The following is a 21,834-nucleotide window of genomic DNA, read 5'->3' on the forward strand; positions in this document are numbered from 1 at the left end:
CTGTGAACATGTGATCGTGATGGTTAATGGGTATTCAGACTCTAGCAGTGTGGTAGCGATGGTTAATGGATATACAGGCTGTAGTAGTGTGACAGTGATGGTTGATGGGTATTCGGGCTGTAGCAGTGTGATAGTGATGGTAGAAGTGTATTCAGCTGTGAACAGTGTCATAGTGATGGTTGATGGGTATTCAGGCTGCCGCAGTGTGATAGTGATGGTTGATGGGTATTCACGCTGTGGCAGTGTGATAGTAATGGTTGATGGTTATTCAGGCTGTGAACAGTGTGATACTGATGGTTGATGGATATTCAGGCTGTAGCAGCATGATAGTAATGGTTAATGGATATTCAGGCAGTAGCAGCGTGAAAGAAATCGCTGATGGGTATTCAGGCCGTGAACAGTGTGATAGTGATGGTTGATGGGTATTCAGGCTGTAGCAGTGTGACTGTGATGGTTGATGGGTATTCAGGCTGTGAACCTGTGATAGTGATGGTGAATGGATATTCAGGCTGTAGCAGTGTGACGGTGAAAGTTGATGGGTACTCAGGCTGTGGCAGTGTGACAGTGATGGTTGATGGGTGTTCAGGCTGTGAACAGTGTGATAGTGATGGTAGATGGCTATTCAGGCAGTAGCAGTGTGATAGCAATCGTTGATGGGTATTCAGGCTGTGAACAGTGTGATAGTGATGGTAGATGGCTATTCAGGCTGTAGCAGTGTGACAGTGATGGTTGATGGATATTCAGGCTGTGAACAGTATGATAGTGAAAGTAGATGGGTTTTCAATCTGTGAAAACTCTGACAGTAATGGTTGATGGGTTTTAAGGCAGTGAACAGGGTGACAGTGATGTTTATTTAATCTGTGAACAGTGTGATCGTTATTGTTGATGGATATTCAGGCTGTAGCCTTGTGACAGTGATGGATGGTGGGTATTGTTGCTGTGGCAGTGTGACAGTGTTGGTTTATGGGTTTTCAGGCTGTAGCAGTGTGACAGTGATGGTTGATGGGTATTCAGGCTGTGAACAGTGTGAAACTGATGGTTGATGGGTATTCAGGCTGTGGTAGTGTGACAGTGATGGTTGGTGGGTATTCAGGCTGTCAACAGTGTGATAGTGATGGTTGATGGGTATTCAGGCTGTGAACAGCGTGATAGTGATGGTTGAAGGGTATTCAGGCTGTGGCAGTGTGATAGTGATGGTTAAAGGGTATTCAGGCTGTGGCAGCGTGATAGTGTTTGTTGATGGGTATTCAGGCTGCAGCAGTTTGATAGTGATGGTTAATGGATATTAAGGCAGTAGCAGCGTGATAGTAATCGTTGATGGGTATTCAGGCTGTGAACAGTTTGTTAGTGATGGTTGATGAGTATTCAGGCTGTAGCAGTGTGACAGTGATGTTTGATGGGTATTCAGGCTGTAGCTATGTGATAGTGATGGTTAATAAATATTCAGCCAGTAGCAGAGTGATAGTAATCGTTGATGGGTATTCAGGCTATGAACAGTTTGATAGTGATGGTTGATGGGTATTCAGGCTGTAGCAGTGTGATAGTAATGGTTAATGGATATTCCGGCAGTAGCAGCGTGATGGTAATCGTTGATGGGTATTCAATCAGTGAACAGTGTGACTGTGATTGTTGATGGGTATAAAGGCTGTATCAGTGTGAAAGTAATCGTTGATGGGTACTCAGGCTGTGAACAGTGTGAAACTGATGGTTGATGGGTATTCAGGCTGTGGCAGTGTGATAGTGATGGTTGAAGGGTGTTCAGGCTGTGGCAGCGTGATAGTGTTGGTTGATGGGTATTCAGGCTGTCAACAGTGTGATAGTGATGGTTGATGGGTATTCAGGCTGTGGCAGTGTGATAGTGATGGTTGAAGGGTGTTCAGGCTGTGAACAGTGTGATAGTGATGGTTAATGGGTATTCAGGCTGTGGCAGTGTGATAGTGATGGTTGATGGGTATTCAGGCTGTGGCACTGTGGTAGTGATGGTTGATGGGTATTCAGGCTGTGAACAGTGTGACAGTGATGGTTGATGGGTATTCAGGCTGTAGCAGTGTGACAGTGACGGTTGACTGGTATTCATGCTGTAGCAGTGTGATCTTGATGGTTGATGGGTATTCATGCTGTGAACAGTGTGACAGTGATTGTTGATGGGTATTCAGGCTGAACCATTGTGAATAGATGGTTGATGGGTATTCAGGCTGTGAACAGTGTGATATTGATGGTTGATGTGTATTCAGCTGTGAACAATGTGATAGTGATGGTTGATGGGTATTCAGGGTGTGGCTGTGTGATAGTGATGGTTGATGGGTATTCACGCTGTGGCAGTGTGATAGTGATGTTTCATGGGTATTCAGGCTGTGACCAGTGTGATAGTGATGGTTGATTGGTATTCAGGCTGTGAACAGCGTGATAGTGATGGTTGATGGGTGTTCAGGCTGCAGCAGTTTGGTAGTGATGGTTAATGGATATTCAGGCTGTAGCAGTGTGACAGTGATGGTTGATGGGTGTTCGGGCTGTAGCAGTGCGATAGTGATGGTTAATGGATAGTCAGGCAGTAGCAGCGTGATAGTAATGGTTAATGGATATTCAGCCAGTAGCAGCGTGATAGAAATCGTTAATGGGTGGACAGGCTGTGAACAGTGGAATAGTGATGGTTGATGGGTATTCAGGCTGTGAACAGTGTAATAGTGACGGTTGACTGGTATTCAAGCTGTAGCAGTGTGATAGTGATTGTTGATGGGTATTCAGGCTGAACCATTGTGAATAGATGGTTGATGGGTATTCAGGATGTGAACAGTGTGACAGTGATGGTTGATGTTTATTCAGGCTGTGTACAGTGTGGTAGTGGTGGTTGATGGGTATTCAGGCTGTGAACAGTGTGATAGTGATGGTTGATGGGTATTCAGGCTGTAGCAGTGTGACTGTGATGGTTGATGGGTATTCAGGCTGTGAACAGTGTGATAGTGAAAGTTGATGGGTATTCAATCAGTGAACAGTGTGACTGTGATTGTTGATGGGAATAAAGGCTGTATCAGTGTGAAAGTAATGGTTGATGGGTACTCAGGCTGTGAACAGTGAGATAGTGAAAGTTGATGGGTATTCAATCAGTGAACAGTGTGACTGTGATGGTTGATGGGTATTAAGGCAGTGAACAGTGTGACAGTGATGGTTGATGGGTATTCAGGCTGTGAACAGTGTGATAGTGATGGTTAATGGGTAGTCAGGCTGTGGCAGTGTGATAGTGATGGTTGATGGGTATTCAGGCCATGGCACTGTGGTAGTGATGGTTGATGGGTATTCAGGCTGTGAACAGTGTGACAGTGATGGTTGATGGGTATTCAGGCTGTAGCAGGGTGAAAGTGATGGTTGACTGGTATTCATGCTGTAGCAGTGTGATCGTGATGGTTGATGGGTATTCATGCTGTGAACAGTGTGACAGTGATTGTTGATGGGTATTCAGGCTGTGAACAGTGTGATATTGATGGTTGATGTGTATTCAGCTGTGAACAATGTGATAGTGATGGTTGATGGGTATTCAGGCTGTGGCAGTGTGATAGTGATGGTTGATGGGTATTCAGGCTGTGGCAGTGTGTTAGTGATGTTTCATGGGTATTCAGGCTGTGACCAGTGTGATAGTGATGGTTGATTGATATTCAGGCTGTGAACAGTGTGATAGTGATGGTTGCTGGGTATTCAGGCTGCAGCAGTGTGGTACTGATGGTTAATGGATATTCAGGCTGTAGCAGTGTGACAGTGATGGTTGATGGGTGTTCGGGCTGTAGCAGTGCGATAGAAATCGTTGATGGGTGTACAGGCTGTGAACAGTGGAATAGTGATGGTTGATGGGTATTCAGGCTGTGAACAGTGTGATAGTGAAATTTGATGGGTATTCAGTCAGTGAACAGTGTGACTGTGATGGTTGATGGGTATTAAGGCAGTGAACAGGGTGACAGTGATCGTTGATGGGTATTCAGGATGTGAACAGTGTGATAGTGATGGTTAATGGGTATTCAGGCTGTGGCAGTGTGATAGTGATGGTGGATGGGTATTCCGGCTATGGCACTGTGGTAGTGATGGTTGATGGGTATTCAGGCTGTGAACAGTGTGACAGTGATGGTTGATGGGTATTCAGGCTGTAGCAGTGTGACTATGACGGTTGACTGGTATTCATGCTGTAGCAGTGTGATCGTGATGGTTGATGGGTATTCATGCTGTGAACAGTGTGACAGTGATTGTTGACGGGTATTCAGGCTGTGAACAGTGTGATATTGATGGTTGATGTGTATTCAGCTGTGAACAATGTGATAGTGATGGTTGATGGGTATTCAGGCTGTGGCAGTGTGATAGTGATGGTTGATGGGTATTCAGGCTGTGTCAGTGTGATAGTGATGTTTCATGGGTATTCAGGCTGTGACCAGTGTGATAGTGATGGTTGATTGATATTCAGGCTGTGAACAGTGTGATAGTGATGGTTGCTGAGTATTCAGGCTGCAGCAGTGTGGTACTGATGGTTAATGGATATTCAGGCTGTAGCAGTGTGACAGTGATGGGTGATGGGTGTTCGGGCTGTAGCAGTGCGATAGAAATCGTTGATGGGTGTACAGGCTGTGAACAGTGGAATAGTGATGGTTGCTGGGTATTCAGGCTGTGAACAGTGTGACAGTGATGGTTGATGGGTATTCAGGCTGTAGCAGTGTGACAGTGACGGTTGATGGGTATTCATGCTGTGAACAGTGTGACTGTGATTGTTGATGGGTATTCAGGCTGTGAACAGTGTGATATTGATGGTTGATGTGTATTCAGCTGAGAACAATGTGATAGTGATGGTTGATGGGTATTCAGGCTGTGGCAGTGTGATAGTGATGTTTCATGGGTATTCAGGCTGTGACCAGTGTGATAGTGATGGTTGATTGATATTCAGGCTGTGAACAGTGTGATAGTGATGGTTGCTGGGTATTCAGGCTGCAGCAGTGTGGTACTGATGGTTAATGGATATTCAGGCTGTAGCAGTGTGACAGTAATGGTTGATGGGTGTTCGGGCTGTAGCAGTGCGATAGAAATCGTTGATGGGTGTACAGGCTGTGAACAGTGGAATAGTGATGGTTGATGGGTATTCAGGCTGTGAACAGTGTAATAGTGATGGCTGAGTGGTATTCAGGCAGTAGCAGTGTGACAGTGATGGTTGATGGGTATTCAGGCTGTAGCAGTGTGACAGTGACGGTTGACTGGTATTCAAGCTGTAGCAGTGTGATGGTGATGGTTGATGGGTATTCAGGCTGTGAACAGTGTGATAGCGATGGTTGATGGGTATTCAGGCTGTGAACAGTGTGACAGTGGTGGTTGATGTTTATTCAGGCTGTGTACAGTGTGGTAGTGATGGTTGATGCGTATTCAGGCTGTGGCAGTGTGGTAGTGATGGTTGATGGGTATTCAGGCTGTGAACACTGTGATAGTGATGGTTAATGGCTATTCAGGCTGTGGCAGTGTGCCCGTAATGGTTGATGGGTATTCAGGCTGTGAACACTGTGATAGTGATGGTTGATGGGTATTCAGGCTGTGAACAGTGTGATAGTGATGGTTGATGGGTATTCAGGCTGTGTCAGTGTGATAGTGATGTTTCATGGGTATTCAGGCTGCAGCAGTGTGGTACTGATGGTTAATGGATATTCAGGCTGTAGCAGTGTGACAGTGATGGTTGATGGGTGTTCGGGCTGTAGCAGTGCGATAGAAATCGTTGATGGGTGTACAGGCTGTGAACAGTGGAATAGTGATGGTTGCTGGGTATTCAGGCTGTGAACAGTGTGACAGTGATGGTTGATGGGTATTCAGGCTGTAGCAGTGTGACAGTGACGGTTGACTGGTATTCAAGCTGTAGCAGTGTGATCGTGATGGTTGATGGGTATTCATGCTGTGAACAGTGTGACTGTGATTGTTGATGGGTATTCAGGCTGTGAACAGTGTGATATTGATGGTTGATGTGTATTCAGCTGAGAAAAATGTGATAGTGATGGTTGATGGGTATTCAGGCTGTGGCAGTGTGATAGTGATGGTTGATGGGTATTCACGCTGTGGCAGTGTGATAGTGATGTTTCATGGGTATTCAGGCTGTGACCAGTGTGATAGTGATGGTTGATTGATATTCAGGCTGTGAACAGTGTGATAGTGATGGTTGCTGGGTATTCAGGCTGCAGCAGTGTGGTACTGATGGTTAATGGATATTCAGGCTGTAGCAGTGTGACAGTGATGGTTGATGGGTGTTCGGGCTGTAGCAGTGCGATAGAAATCGTTGATGGGTGTACAGGCTGTGAACAGTGGAATAGTGATGGTTGATGGGTATTCAGGCTGTGAACAGTGTAATAGTGATGGCTGAGTGGTATTCAGGCAGTAGCAGTGTGACAGTGATGGTTGATGGGTATTCAGGCTGTAGCAGTGTGACAGTGACGGTTGACTGGTATTCAAGCTGTAGCAGTGTGATGGTGATGGTTGATGGGTATTCAGGCTGTGAACAGTGTGATAGTGATGGTTGATGGGTATTCAGGCTGTGAACAGTGTGACAGTGGTGGTTGATGTTTATTCAGGCTGTGTACAGTGTGGTAGTGATGGTTGATGCGTTTTCAGGCTGTGGCAGTGTGGTAGTGATGATTGATGGGTATTCAGGCTGTGAACATTGTGATAGTGATGGTTAATGGCTATTCAGGCTGTGGCAGTGTGCCCGTGATGGTTGATGGGTATTCAGGCTGTGAACACTGTGATAGTGATGGTTGATGGGTATTCAGGCTGTGAACAGTGTGATAGTGATGGTTAATGGTTATTCAGGCTGTGGCAGTGTGATAGTGATGGTTGATGGGTATTCAGGCTGTGAACAGTGTGATAGTGATGGTTGATGGGCATTCAGGCTGTGAACAGTGTGATAATGTTGGTTGATGGGTATTCGGGTTGTGGGAGTGTGATAGTGATGCTTCATAGGTATTCAGGCAGTCAACAGTGTGATAGTGATGGTTGATGGGTAATCAGGCTGTGAACAGCGTGATAGTGACGGTTGAAGGGTATTCAGGCTGTGGTCACGTGATAGTAATCGTTGAGGGGTATTCAGGCTGTGAACAGTTTGATTGTGATGGTTGATGAGTATTCTGTCTGTAGCAGTGTGACAGTGATGGTTCATGGGTATTCAGGCTGTAGCAGTGTGATAGTGATGGTTAATGGATATTCAGGTTGTGAACAGTGTGATAGTGATGGTTGATTGGTATTCTGGCAGTAGCAGTGTGATAGTAATTGTTGATGGGTATTCAGTCTGTGAACAGTGTGATAGTGATGGTTGATGTGTCTACAGGCTGTAGCAGTGTGACAGTGATGGTTGATGGGTATCAGGCTGTGAACAGTGTGATAATGAAAGTTCATGGGTATTCAATCAGTGAACTGTGTGACACTGATGGTTGATGGGTATTAAGGCAGTGAACAGGGTGATAGTCATGGTTAATGGCTATTCGGGCTGTGGCAGTGTGATAGTGATGGTTGATGGGTATTCAGGCAGTGGCACTGTGGTCGTGATGGTTGATGGGTATTCAGGCTGTGACCAGTGTGACAGTGATGGTTGATGGGTATCAGGCTGTGAACAGTGTGATAATGAAAGTTCATGGGTATTCAATCAGTGAACTGTGTGACACTGATGGTTGATGGGTATTAAGGCAGTGAACAGGGTGACAGTGATGGTGAATGGGTATTCAGGCTGTGACAGTGTGACAGTGTTGGTTGATGGGTATTCAGGCTGTAGCAGTGTGATAATGATTGTTGATGGGTCGTCAGGCTGAAACATTGTGAATAGATGGTTGATGGCTATTCAGGCTGTGGCAGTGCACTCGTGATGGTTGATGGGTATTCAGGCTGTGAACACTGTGATAGTGATGGTTGATGGGTATTCAGGCTGTGAACACTGTGATAGTGATGGTTAATGGCTATTCGGGCTGTGGCAGTGTGATAGTGATGGTTGATGGGTATTCAGGCAGTGGCACTGTGGTCGTGATGGTTGATGGGTATTCAGGCTGTGACCAGTGTGACAGTGATGGTTGATGGGTTTTCAGGTTGTGAACAGTGTGATAGTGATGGTTGATGGGTATTCAGGCTTTGGCAGTGTGATAGTGATAGTTGATGGGTATTCACGCTGTGGCAGTGTGATAGTGATGTTTCATGGGTATTCAGGCTGTGACCAGTGTGATAGTGATGGTTGATTGATATTCAGGCTGTGAACAGTGTGATAGTGATGGTTGATGGGTATTCAGGCTGTGGCAGTGTGTTAGTGATGTTTCATGGGTATTCAGGCTGTGACCAGTGTGATAGTGATGGTTCATTGATATTCAGGCTGTGAACAGTGTGATAGTGATGGTTGCTGGGTATTCAGGCTGCAGCAGTTTGGTACTGATGGTTAGTAGATATTCAGGCTGTAGCATTGTGACAGTGATGGTTGATGGATGTTCGGGCTGTAGCAGTGCGATAGAAATCGTTGATGGGTGTACAGGCTGTGAACAGTAGAATAGTGATGGTTGATGTATATTCAGGCTGTGAACAGTGTGACAGTGATGGTTGATGGGTATTCAGGCTGTAGCAGTGTGACAGTGACGGTTGACTGGTATTCATGCTGTAGCAGTGTGATCGTGATGGTTGATGGGTATTCATGCTGTGAACAGTGTGACAGTGATTGTTGATGGGTATTCAGGCTGTGAACAGTGTGATATTGATGGTTGATGTGTATTCAGCTGTGAACAATGTGATAGTGATGGTTGATGGGTATTCAGGCTGTGGCAGTGTGATAGTGATGGTTGATGGGTATTCAGGCTGTGGCAGTGTGTTAGTGATGTTTCATGGGTATTCAGGCTGTGACCAGTGTGATAGTGATGGTTCATTGATATTCAGGCTGTGAACAGTGTGATAGTGATGGTTGCTGGGTATTCAGTCTGCAGCAGTGTGATACTGATGGTTAATGGATATTCAGGCTGTAGTAGTGTGACAGTGATGGTTGATGGGTGTTCGGGCTGTAGCAGTGCGATAGAAATCGTTGATGGGTGTACAGGCTGTGAACAGTGGAATAGTGATGGTTGATGGGTATTCAGGCTGTGAACAGTGTAATAGTGATGGCTGAGTGGTATTCAGGCAGTAGCAGTGTGACAGTGATGGTTGATGGGTATTCAGGCTGTAGCAGTGTGACAGTGACGGTTGACTGGTATTCAAGCTGTAGCAGTGTGATGGTGATGGTTGATGGGTATTCAGGCTGTGAACAGTGTGATAGTGATGGTTGATGGGTATTCAGGCTGTGAACAGTGTGACAGTGGTGGTTGATGTTTATTCAGGCTGTGTACAGTGTGGTAGTGGTGGTTGATGCGTATTCAGGGTGTGGCAGTGTGGTAGTGATGGTTGATGGGTATTCAGGCTGTGAACATTGTGATAGTGATGGTTGATGGCTATTCAGGCTGTGGCAGTGTGCCCGTGATGGTTGATGGGTATTCAGGCTGTGAACACTGTGATAGTGATGGTTGATGGGTATTCAGGCTGTGAACAGTGTGATAGTGATGGTTAATGGGTATTCAGGCTGTGGCAGTGTGATAGTGATGGTTAATGGGTATTCAGGCTGTGGCAGTGTGAAAGTGATGGTTGATGAGTATTCAGGCTGTGGCACTGTGGTAGTGATAGTTGATGGGTATTCAGGCTGAGAAGTGTGACAGTGATGGCTGATGGGTATTCATGCTGTGGTAGTGTGATAGTGATGGTTCATGGGTATTCAGGCTGTAGCAGTGTTATTTTGATGGTTGATGGGTATTCAGGCAGTGAACAGTGTGGTAGTGATGGTTGATGGGTATTCAGGCTGTGAACAGCGTGATAGTGATGTTTGAAGGGTATTCAGGCTGTGGCACTGTGATAGTGTTGGGTGATGGGTATTCAGGCTGCAGCAGTTTGATGGTGATGCTTAATGGATATACAGGCAGTAGCTGCGTGATAGTAATCGTTGATGGGTATTCAGGCTGTGAACAGTTTGGTAGTGATGGTTGATGAGTATTCAGGCTGTAGCAGTGTGACAGTGTTGGTTGATTGGTATTCAGGCTGTAGCTGTGTGATAGTGATGGTTAATGGATATACAGGCAGTAGCAGCGTGATAGTAATCGTTGATGGGTATTCAGGCTGTGAACTGTTTGATAGTGATGGTTAATAGGTATAAAGGCTGTAGCAGTGTGACAGTGATGGGTGATGGGTATTCAGGCTGTGAACAGTGTGATAGTGAAAGTTGATAGGAATTCAATCAGTGAACAGTGTGATAGTGATGGTTGATGGGTATTAAGGCAGTGAACAGGGTGACAGTGATGGTTGATGGGTATTCAGGCTGTGAACAGTGTGATATTGATTGTTGATGTGTATTCAGCTGTGCACAGTGTGATAGTGATGGTTGATGGGTATTCAGGCTGTGGCAGTGTGATCGTGATGGTTGATGGGTATTCACGCTGTGAACAGTGTGATAGTGATGGTTGATGGGTATTCAGGCTGAACCATTGTGAAAAGATGGTTGATGGGTATTCAGGCTGTGAACAGTGTGACAGTGATGGTTGATGGGTATTCAGGCTGTGAACATTGTGATGGTGATGGTTGATGGGTATTCAGGCAGTGGCAGTGTGCTCGTGATGGTTGAAGTGTATTCAGGCTGTGAACACTGTGATAGTGATGGTTGATGGGTATTCAGGCTGTGGCAGTGTGATAGTGATGGTTGATGGGTATTCAGGCAGTGGCACTGTGGTAGTGAAGGTTGATGGGTATTCAGGCTGTGAACAGTGTGATAGTGATGGTTAATGGGTATTCAGGCTGTGGCAGTGTGGTAGTCATGGTTGATGGGTATTCAGGCTGTGAACAGTGTGATAGTGATGGTTGATGGGTATTCAGGCTGTGAACAGTGTGATTGTGATCGTTGAAGGGTATTCAGGCGGTGAACAGCGTGATCGTGATGGTTGAATTGTATTCAGGCTGTGGCAGTGTGATAGTGATGGTTAATGGATATTCAGGCAGTAGCAGCGTGATAGTAATGGTTGATGTGTATTCAGGCTGTGAACAGTGTGATAGTGATGGTTGATGGGTATTCAGGCTGTAGCTGTGTGATAGTAATCGTTAATGGATATTCAGGCAGTAGCAGCGTGATAGTAATCGTTGATGGGTATTCAGGCTGTGAACAGTGTGATAGTGATGGTTGATGGGTATACAGGCTGTAGCAGTGTGACAGTGATGGTTGATGGGTTTTCAGGCTGTGAACAGTGTGATAGTGAAAGTTGATGGGAATTCAATCAGTGAACAGGGTGACAGTGATGGTTGATGGGTATTAAGGCAGTGAACAGGGTGACAGTGATGGTTGATGGGTATTCAGGCTGTCGCAGTGTGATAGTGATGGTTGATGGGCATTCAGGCTGTGGCACTGTGGTAGTGATGGTTGATGGGTAGTCGGGCTGTAGCAGTGTGATAGTTGGTGTGTATTCAGCTGTGAACAGTGTGATAGTGATGGTTGATGGGTATTCAGGCTGTGAACATGTGATAGTGATGGTTAATGGGTGTTCAGGCTGTAGCAGTGTGTTAGTGATGGTTAATGGATATTCTGGCTGTAGCAGTGTAACAGTGATGGTTGATGGGTATTCGGGCTGTAGCAGTGTGATAGTTGGTGTGTATTCAGCTGTGAACAGTGTGATAGTGATGGTTGATGGGTATTCAGGCTGTGGCAGTGTGATCGTGATGGTTGATGGGTATTCAGGCTGTGGCAATGTGATAGTAATGGTTGATGGGTATTCAGGCTGTGAACAGTGTGATACTGATGGTTGATGGGTATTCAGGCTGAGAACAGTGTGATACTGATGGTTGATGGGTATTCAGGCTGTGAACACTGTGATAGTGATGGTTGATGGGTATTCAGGCTGTGAACAGTGTGATAGTGATGGTTAATGGGTATTCAGGCTGTGGCAGTGTGATAGTGATGGTTGATGGGTATTCAGGCTGTGGCAGTGTGATAGTGATGGTTGATGGGTATTCAGGCTGTTAACAGTGTGATAGTGATGGTTAATGGGTATTCAGGCTGTGGCAGTGTGAAAGTGATGGTTGATGGGTATTCAGGCTGTGGCACTGTGGTAGTGATAGTTGATGGGTATTCAGGCTGAGAAGTGTGACAGTGATGGCTGATGGGTATTCATGCTGTGGTAGTGTGATAGTGATGGTTCATGGGTATTCAGGCTGTAGCAGTGTTATTTTGATGGTTGATGGGTATTCAGGCAGTGAACAGTGTGGTAGTGATGGTTGATGGGTATTCAGGCTGTGAACAGCGTGATAGTGATGTTTGAAGGGTATTCAGGCTGTGGCACTGTGATAGTGTTGGGTGATGGGTATTCAGGCTGCAGCAGTTTGATGGTGATGCTTAATGGATATACAGGCAGTAGCTGCGTGATAGTAATCGTTGATGGGTATTCAGGCTGTGAACAGTTTGGTAGTGATGGTTGATGAGTATTCAGGCTGTAGCAGTGTGACAGTGTTGGTTGATTGGTATTCAGGCTGTAGCTGTGTGATAGTGATGGTTAATGGATATACAGGCAGTAGCAGCGTGATAGTAATCGTTGATGGGTATTCAGGCTGTGAACTGTTTGATAGTGATGGTTAATAGGTATAAAGGCTGTAGCAGTGTGACAGTGATGGGTGATGGGTATTCAGGCTGTGAACAGTGTGATAGTGAAAGTTGATAGGAATTCAATCAGTGAACAGTGTGATAGTGATGGTTGATGGGTATTAAGGCAGTGAACAGGGTGACAGTGATGGTTGATGGGTATTCAGGCTGTGAACAGTGTGATATTGATTGTTGATGTGTATTCAGCTGTGCACAGTGTGATAGTGATGGTTGATGGGTATTCAGGCTGTGGCAGTGTGATCGTGATGGTTGATGGGTATTCACGCTGTGAACAGTGTGATAGTGATGGTTGATGGGTATTCAGGCTGAACCATTGTGAAAAGATGGTTGATGGGTATTCAGGCTGTGAACAGTGTGACAGTGATGGTTGATGGGTATTCAGGCTGTGAACATTGTGATGGTGATGGTTGATGGGTATTCAGGCAGTGGCAGTGTGCTCGTGATGGTTGAAGTGTATTCAGGCTGTGAACACTGTGATAGTGATGGTTGATGGGTATTCAGGCTGTGGCAGTGTGATAGTGATGGTTGATGGGTATTCAGGCAGTGGCACTGTGGTAGTGAAGGTTGATGGGTATTCAGGCTGTGAACAGTGTGATAGTGATGGTTAATGGGTATTCAGGCTGTGGCAGTGTGGTAGTCATGGTTGATGGGTATTCAGGCTGTGAACAGTGTGATAGTGATGGTTGATGGGTATTCAGGCTGTGAACAGTGTGATTGTGATCGTTGAAGGGTATTCAGGCGGTGAACAGCGTGATCGTGATGGTTGAATTGTATTCAGGCTGTGGCAGTGTGATAGTGATGGTTAATGGATATTCAGGCAGTAGCAGCGTGATAGTAATGGTTGATGTGTATTCAGGCTGTGAACAGTGTGATAGTGATGGTTGATGGGTATTCAGGCTGTAGCTGTGTGATAGTAATCGTTAATGGATATTCAGGCAGTAGCAGCGTGATAGTAATCGTTGATGGGTATTCAGGCTGTGAACAGTGTGATAGTGATGGTTGATGGGTATACAGGCTGTAGCAGTGTGACAGTGATGGTTGATGGGTTTTCAGGCTGTGAACAGTGTGATAGTGAAAGTTGATGGGAATTCAATCAGTGAACAGGGTGACAGTGATGGTTGATGGGTATTAAGGCAGTGAACAGGGTGACAGTGATGGTTGATGGGTATTCAGGCTGTCGCAGTGTGATAGTGATGGTTGATGGGCATTCAGGCTGTGGCACTGTGGTAGTGATGGTTGATGGGTAGTCGGGCTGTAGCAGTGTGATAGTTGGTGTGTATTCAGCTGTGAACAGTGTGATAGTGATGGTTGATGGGTATTCAGGCTGTGAACATGTGATAGTGATGGTTAATGGGTGTTCAGGCTGTAGCAGTGTGTTAGTGATGGTTAATGGATATTCTGGCTGTAGCAGTGTAACAGTGATGGTTGATGGGTATTCGGGCTGTAGCAGTGTGATAGTTGGTGTGTATTCAGCTGTGAACAGTGTGATAGTGATGGTTGATGGGTATTCAGGCTGTGGCAGTGTGATCGTGATGGTTGATGGGTATTCAGGCTGTGGCAATGTGATAGTAATGGTTGATGGGTATTCAGGCTGTGAACAGTGTGATACTGATGGTTGATGGGTATTCAGGCTGAGAACAGTGTGATACTGATGGTTGATGGGTATTCAGGCTGTAGCAGTGTGACAGTGATGGTTGATGGATATTCAGGCTGTGAACATGGTGACAGTGATGGTTGATGGATATTCAGGCTGTAGCAGTGTGAAACTGATGTTTGATGGGTATTCATGCTGTGGTAGTGTGATAGTGATGGTTCATGGGTATTCAGGCTGTAGCAGTGTTATTTTGATGGTTGATGGGTATTCAGGCAGTGAACAGTGTGGTAGTGATGGTTGATGGGTCTTCAGGCTGTGAACAGCGTGATAGTGATGTTTGAAGGGTATTCAGGCTGTGGCAGTGTGATAGTGTTGGTTGATGGGTATTCAGGCTGCAGCAGTTTGATAGTGATGCTGAATGGATATACAGGCAGTAGCTGCGTGATAGTAATCGTTGATGGGTATTCAGGCTGTGAACTGTTTGGTAGTGATGGTTGATGAGTATTCAGGCTGTAGCAGTGTGACAGTGTTGGTTGATTGGTATTCAGGCTGTAGCTGTGTGATTGTGATGGTTAATGGATATACAGGCAGTAGCAGCGTGATAGTAATCGTTGATGGGTATTCAGGCCGTGAACAGTGTGACAGTGATGGTTGATGGGTATTAAGGCAGTGAACAGTGTGATAGTGATGGTTGATGGGTATTCAGGCTGTGGCAGTGTGATCGTGATGGTTGATGGGTATTCACGCTGTGAACAGTGTGATAGTAATGGTTGATGGGTATTCAGGCTGTGAACAGTGTGATAGTGATGGTTAATGGGTATTCAGGCTGTGGCAGTGTGATAGTGATGGTTGATGGGTAGTCAGGCTGTGAACAGTGTGATACTGATGGTTGATGGGTATTCGGGCTGTGGTAGTGTGATAGTGATGCTTCAAGGGTATTCAGGCTGTGAACAGTATGATAGCGAAAGTTGATGTGTATTCAATCTGTGAAAAGTGTGACAGTGATGGTTGATGGGTTTTAAAGCAGTGAACAGGGTGTCAGTGATGGTCATTCAATCTGTGAACAGTGTGATCGTGATGGTTGATGGATATTGAGGCTGTAGCAGTGAGATAGTGATGGTTAATGGGTATTCAGGCTGTGGCAGTGTGATAGTGATGGTTGGTGGGTTTCCAGGCTGAAACAGTGTGACAGTGATGCTGGTGGGTATTCAGGTTGTGGCAGTGTGACAGTGATGGTTGATGGGTATTCAGGCTGTGAACAGTGTGATAGTGATGGTAGATGGCTATTCAGGCAGTAGCAGTGTGATAGCAATCGTTGATGGGTATTCAGGCTGTGAACATGTGATCGTGATGGTTAATGGGTATTCAGACTCTAGCAGTGTGGTAGCGATGGTTAATGGATATACAGGCTGTAGTAGTTTGACAGTGATGGTTGATGGGTATTCGGGCTGTAGCAGTGTGATAGTGATGGGTGAAGTGTATTCAGCTGTGAACAGTGTCATAGTGATGGTTGATGGGTATTCAGGCTGCCGCAGTGTGATAGTGATGGTTGATGGGTATTCACGCTGTGGCAGTGTGATAGTAATGGTTGATGGTTATTCAGGCTGTGAACAGTGTGATACTGATGGTTGATGGATATTCAGGCTGTAGCAGCATGATAGTAATGGTTAATGGATATTCAGACAGTAGCAGCGTGAAAGAAATCGCTGATGGGTATTCAGGCCGTGAACAGTGTGATAGTGATGGTTGATGGGTATTCAGGCTGTAGCAGTGTGACTGTGATGGTTGATGGGTATTCAGGCTGTGAACATGTGATAGTGATGGTTGATGGGCATTCAGGCTGTAGCAGTGTGACTGTGATGGTTGATGGGTATTCAGGCTGTGAACATGTGATAGTGATGGTTAATGGGTGTTCAGGCTGTAGCAGTGTGTTAGTGATGGTTAATGGATATTCAGGCTGTAGCAGTGTGACAGTGATGGTTGATGGGTATTCGGGCTGTAGCAGTGTGATAGTTGGTGTGTATTCAGCTGTGAACAGTGTGAAAGTGATGGTTGATGGGTATTCAGGCTGTGGCAGTGTGATCGTGATCGTTGATGGGTATAAAGGCTGTAGCAGTGTGACAGTGATGGTTGATGGGTATTCAGGCTGTGAACAGTGTGATAGTGAAAGTTGATGGGAATTCAATCAGTGAACAGTGTGACAGTGATGGTTGATGGGTATTAAGGCAGTGAACAGGGTGACAGTGATGGTTGATGGGTATTCAGGCTGTGAACAGTGTGATATTGATGGTTGATGTGTATTCAGCTGTGCACAGTGTGATAGTGATGGTTGATGGGTATTCAGGCTGTGGCAGTGTGATCGTGATGGTTGATGGGTATTCACGCTGTGAACAGTGTGATAGTGATGGTTGATGGGTATTCAGGCTGAACCACTGTGAAAAGATGGTTGATGGGTATTCAGGCTGTGAACAGTGTGACAGTGATGGTTGATGGGTATTCAAGCTGTGAACAGTGTGATAGTGATGGTTGATGGGTATTCAGGCTGTAGCTGTGTGATAGTAATCGTTAATGGATATTCAGGCAGTAGCAGCGTGATAGTAATCGTTGATGGGTATTCAGGCTGTGAACAGTGTGATAGTGATGGTTGATGGGTACACAGGCTGTAGCAGTGTGACAGTGATGGTTGATGGGTTTTCAGGCTGTGAACAGTGTGATAGTGAAAGTTGATGGGAATTCAATCAGTGAACAGCGTAACAGTGATGGTTGATGGGTATTAAGGCAGTGAACAGGGTGACAGTGATGGTTGATGGGTATTCAGGCTGTGAACATGTGATAGTGATGGTTAATGGGTGTTCAGGCTGTAGCAGTGTGTTAGTGATGGTTAATGGATATTCAGGCTGTAGCAGTGTGACAGTGATGGTTGATGGGTATTCGGGCTGTAGCAGTGTGATAGTTGGTGTGTATTCAGCTGTGAACAGTGTGATAGTGATGGTTGATGGGTATTCAGGCTGTGGCAGTGTGATCGTGATGGTTGATGGGTATTCAGGCTGTGGCAATGTGATAGTAATGGTTGATGGCTATTCAGGCTGTGAACAGTGTGATACTGATGGTTGATGGGTATTGAGGCTGTGGCAGTGTGATAGTGTTGGTTAATGGATATTCAGGCAGTAGCAGCGTGATAGTAATGGATAATGGATATTCAGGCAGTAGCAGCGTGATAGAAATCGTTGATGGTATTTAAGCTGTGAACAGTGTGATAGTGATGGTTGATGGGTATTCAGGCTGTGAACATGTGATAGTGATGGTTAATGGATATTCAGGCTGTCGCAGTGTGACTGTGATGATTGATGGGTATTCAATCAGTAAAAAGTGTGACAGTTATGGCTGATGGGTTTTAACGCAGCGAACAGGGTGACAGTGATGGTTATTCAATCTGTGAACTGTGTGAGAGTGATGGTTGATGGATATTCAGGCTGTAGCAGTGTGACAGTGATGGATGGTGGGTTTCCAGGCTGAAACAGTGTGACAGTGATGGCTGGTGTGTATTCAGGCTGTGGCGGTGTGTCAGTGATGGTTGATGGGTATTCAGGCAGTAACAGTGTGATAGGAATCGTTGATGGGTATTCAGGCTGTGAACAGTGTGAAACTGATGGTTGATGGGTATTCAGGCTGTGGTAGTGTGATAGTGATGGTTCATGGGTATTCAGGTTGTCAACAGTGTGATAGTGATGGTTGAATCGTATTCAGGCTGTGGAAGTGTGATAGTAATGGTTGATGGGTATTCAGGCTGTGAACAGTGTGATAATGATGGTTGATGGGTATTCAGGCTGTAGCAGTTTGGTGGTGATGGTTAATAGATATTCAGGCTGTAGCAGTGTGACAGTGATGGTTGATGGGTATTCGGGCTGTAGGAGCGTGATAGTGATGGCTGAGTGGTATTCAGGCAGTAGCAGTGTGATAGCAATCGTTGATGGGTATTCAGGCTGTAGCAGTGTGATAGTGATGGTTGTTGGGTATTCAGGCTGTGGCAGTGTGATCGTGATGGTTGATGGGTATTCACGCTGTGGCAGTGTGATAGTGATGGTTCATGGGTATTCGGGCTATGACCAGTGTGATAGTGATGGTTGATGTGTATTCAGGCTGTGACCAGCGTGATAGTGATGGTTGAAGGCTATTCAGGCTGTGGCAATGTGATAGTAATGGTTGATGGGTATTCAGGCTGTGAACAGTGTGATACTGATGTTTGATGGGTATTCAGGCTGTAGCAGTGTGACTGTGATGGTTGATGGGTATTCAGACTGTGAACATCTGATAGTGATGGTTAATGGATATTCAGGCTGTAAACAGTATGATAGTGAAAGTTGATGGGTATTCACGCTGTGGCAGTGTGACAGTGATGGTTGATAGGTATTCAGGCTGTGAACAGTGTGATAGGGATCGTAGATGGCTATTCAGGCAGTAGCAGTGTGATAGCAATCGTTGATGGGTATTCAGGCTGTGAACAGTGTGATAGTGATGGTAGATAGCTATTCAGGCTGTAGCAGTGTGACAGTGATGGTTGATGGTTATTCAGGCTGTGAACAGGGTGACAGTGATGGTTGATGGATATTCAGGCTGTAGCAGTGTGACAGTGTTGGTTGATGGGTATTCAGGCTGTGAACAGAGTAAAACTGATGGTTGATGGGTATTCAGGCTGTGAACAGTGTGAAACTGATGTTTGATGGGTATTCATGCTGTGGTAGTGTGATAGTGATGGTTCATGGGTATTCAGGCTGTAGCAGTGTTATTTTGATGGTAGATGGGTACTCAGGCAGTGAACAGTGTGGTCGTGATGGTTGATGGGTATTCAGGCTGCGAACAGCGTGATAGTGATGTTTGAAGGGTATTCAGGCTGTGGCAGTGTGATAGTGTTGGTTGATGGGTATTCAGGCTGCAGCAGTTTGATAGTGATACTGAACGGATATACAGGCAGTAGCTGCGTGATAGTAATCGTTGATGGGTATTCAGGCTGTGAACAGTTTGGTAGTGATGGTTTATGAGTATTCAGGCTGTAGCAGAGTGACAGTGTTGGTTGATTGGTATTCAGGCTGTAGCTGTGTGATTGTGATGGTTAATGGATATACAGGCAGTAGCAGCGTGATAGTAATCGTTGATGGGTATTCAGGCTGTGAACTGTTTGATAGTGATGGTTGATGGGTATAAAGGCTGTAGCAGTGTGACAGTGATGGTTGATGGGTATTCAGGCTGTGAACAGTGTGATAGTGAAAGTTGATGGGAATTCAATCAGTGAACAGTGTGACAGTGATGGTTGATGGGTATTAAGGCAGTGAACAGGGTGACAGTGATGGTTGATGGGTATTCAGGCTGTGAACAGTGTGATATTGATGGTTGATGTGTATTCAGCTGTGAACAGTGTGATAGTGATGGTTGATGGGTATTCAGGCTGTGGCAGTGTGATCGTGATGGTTGATGGGTATTCACGCTGTGAACAGTGTGATAGTGATGGTTGATGGGTATTCAGGCTGTGAACAGTGTGATAGTGATGGTTAATGGGTATTCAGGCTGTGGCAGTGTGATAGTGATGGTTGATGGGTAGTCAGGCTGTGAACAGTGTGATACTGATGGTTGATGGGTATTCGGGCTGTGGTAGTGTGATAGTGATGCTTCAAGGGTATTCAGGCTGTGAACAGTATGATAGCGAAAGTTGATGTGTATTCAATCAGTGAAAAGTGTGACAGTGATGGTTGATGGGTTTTAAAGCAGTGAACAGGGTGACAGTGATGGTCATTCAATCTGTGAACAGTGTGATCGTGATGGTTGATGGATATTGAGGCTGTAGCAGTGTGATAGTGATGGTTAATGGGTATTCAGGCTGTGGCAGTGTGATAGTGATGGTTGGTGGGTTTCCAGGCTGAAACAGTGTGACAGTGATGCTGGTGGGTATTCAGGTTGTGGCAGTGTGACAGTGATGGTTGATGGGTATTCAGGCTGTGAACAGTGTGATAGTGATGGTAGATGGCTATTCAGGCAGTAGCAGTGTGATAGCAATCGTTGATGGGTATTCAGGCTGTGAACATGTGATCGTGATGGTTAATGGGTATTCAGACTCTAGCAGTGTGGTAGCGATGGTTAATGGATATACAGGCTGTAGTAGTGCGACAGTGATGGTTGATGGGTATTCGGGCTGTAGCAGTGTGATAGTGATGGTAGAAGTGTATTCAGCTGTGAAGAGTGTCATAGTGATGGTTGATGGGTATTCAGGCTGCCGCAGTGTGATAGTGATGGTTGATGGGTATTCACGCTGTGGCAGTGTGATAGTAATGGTTGATGGTTATTCAGGCAGTAGCAGCGTGAAAGAAATCGCTGATGGGTAATCAGGCCGTGAACAGTGTGATAGTGATGGTTGATGGGTATTCAGGCTGTAGCAGTGTGACTGTGATGGTTGATGGGTATTCAGGCTGTGAACAGTATGATAGTGAAAGTAGATGGGTTTTCAATCTGTGAAAACTCTGACAGTGATGGTTGATGGGTTTTAAGGCAGTGAACAGGGTGACAGTGATGTTTATTTAATCTGTGAACAGTGTGATCGTGATTGTTGATGGATATTCAGGCTGTAGCAGTGTGACAGTGATGGCTGGTGGGTATTGTTGCTGTGGCAGTGTGACAGTGTTGGTTTATGGGTTTTCAGGCTGTAGCAGTGTGACAGTGATGGTTGATGGGTATTCAGGCTGTGAACAGTGTGAAACTGATGGTTGATGGGTATTCAGGCTGTGGTAGTGTGACAGTGATGGTTGATGGGTATTCAGGCTGTCAACAGTGTGATAGTGATGGTTGATGGGTATTCAGGCTATGAACAGCGTGATAGTGATGGTTGAAGGCTATTCAGGCTGTGGCAGTGTGATAGTGATGGTGAAAGGGTATTCAGGCTGTGGCAGCGTGATAGTGTTGGTTGATGGGTATTCAGGCTGCAGCAGTTTGATAGTGATGGTTAATGGATATTAAGGCAGTAGCAGCGTGATAGTAATCGTTGATGGGTATTCAGGCTGTGAACAGTTTGTTAGTGATGGTTGATGAGTATTCAGGCTGTAGCAGTGTGACAGTGATGTTTGATGGGTATTCAGGCTGTAGCTATGTGATAGTGATGGTTAATAGATATTCAGCCAGTAGCAGAGTGATAGTAATCGTTGATGGGTATTCAGGTGTGAACAGTTTGATAGTGATGGTTGATGGGTATTCAGGCTGCAGCAGTTTGATAGTGATGGTTAATGGATATTAAGGCAGTAGCAGCGTGATAGTAATCGTTGATGGGTATTCAGGCTGTGAACAGTTTGTTAGTGATGGTTGATGAGTATTCAGGCTGTAGCAGTGTGACAGTGATGTTTGATGGGTATTCAGGCTGTAGCTATGTGATAGTGATGGTTAATAGATATTCAGGCAGTAGCAGCGTGATGGTAATCGTTGATGGGTATTCAATCAGTGAACAGTGTGACTGTGATTGTTGATGGGTATAAAGGCTGTATCAGTGTGAAAGTAATGGTTGATGGGTACTCAGGCT

Source organism: Scyliorhinus torazame, chromosome 8 (genome assembly GCF_047496885.1).
Source record: "Scyliorhinus torazame isolate Kashiwa2021f chromosome 8, sScyTor2.1, whole genome shotgun sequence".
NCBI lineage: Eukaryota > Metazoa > Chordata > Chondrichthyes > Carcharhiniformes > Scyliorhinidae > Scyliorhinus > Scyliorhinus torazame.